The sequence below is a fragment of the Cyphomyrmex costatus genome, unplaced genomic scaffold (genome assembly GCF_001594065.2).
Source record: "Cyphomyrmex costatus isolate MS0001 unplaced genomic scaffold, Ccosl1.0 scaffold330, whole genome shotgun sequence".
In the NCBI taxonomy this organism is placed as follows: domain Eukaryota; kingdom Metazoa; phylum Arthropoda; class Insecta; order Hymenoptera; family Formicidae; genus Cyphomyrmex; species Cyphomyrmex costatus.
The window spans coordinates 197,097-198,327 of NW_017277451.1; positions in this window are offsets into that span (position 1 = coordinate 197,097).

Here is a 1,231-nt window from a genome sequence, read left to right on the forward strand (position 1 = left end):
CCCCTCTCTTGTTGTTCTCGCGGCTGCTGCCGAGAAGCGTGCTTTGCCAGCGACTACTATCTGCCGCGTAGCGAGTCGACCGCGGGACTTTGGTATACTGGGAGTATGGTAAGTAGATACACCCCTGCCACCGCCACCCCCTCCCCCCGTCCCCTCGGGGAACCCATGCGTTCCCCCGTTTCCTCCCGCCAGGCTCCGCCGTCGGCCTCCCCCGATCGTCCCGCCGTCGCAGTTGCTACCGCGTTGTCCTCTCACCACTCTCCTATCCGGCGAACCATGCTTTGCCGTCCCTCTCGCACCGCCTCCACGTTTTGCTCGCGAGGCTCCAGGGACGTATCAACCGTCGATTTATCGGAATTTCGCTTTTTTATGGACCTACTAGGCAAACCTCGATGTCTCGTAACGACAACTCTGTTTCATCTCGAACAAATATATAGGTCGATCTACCCTTATAACTATAGGATGTATGATAGCGTCAACACTAACATTCTAGAATATATTTTGATGTTCAATCTGACCATTTTTCATAAACATATAAATAATAATAAAATAAACAATAGTGAGTACTCGTAATAATATAATTAATTTCTGTCTTGGACTTTCTGATCAAACACTTTATATCGTCTAGTTTCACTTGAAAGATTTCATAAGTTTTCATAATGTAGTGTGCAATCTTCGTCGATATATTTTTAGGAACAGTGCACGTTCTTCTTCATTTTTAGTTGAACAATGTGCATGAAAGGCACGGGTAAAGGAAGATGCCAAGGTATATTACTTGCAATACCTGCATTGTCAAAGTGACCAATTCTTTTGGCATCGATAAACAGCTGAATTTGGGTACGATGTGAGAAGACAGACGGCCCTGAACGATCGCCACCACTACCGTGCACTGGCAAACGTATAAAAGACAGCGTTTGCATGCTAACATATCTATTATAATGGCGACGTCGTGCCTCTTCCTCACACACGCCGACACGCACGCTCCGTCGTCGTCACACTTACGTTCTCCTCCCTCTCGCTCGTTTCTCCACGACGCATTCCATCTCACTTCGCCGCGCGCATAAATTACCGCTTTCAAATGCAAAAGTATGAATGAGATAAAGTTCCCCGACGATCGTCTTTCCTCCCACTGGCGCGATCGCTTTCACTCTCTTCCTCTTTTCCTTACGTCTCTGTGTCACTTATCTTCACGAGAACTGATTACATGCATTACGAAGTAAGTCAATCATAA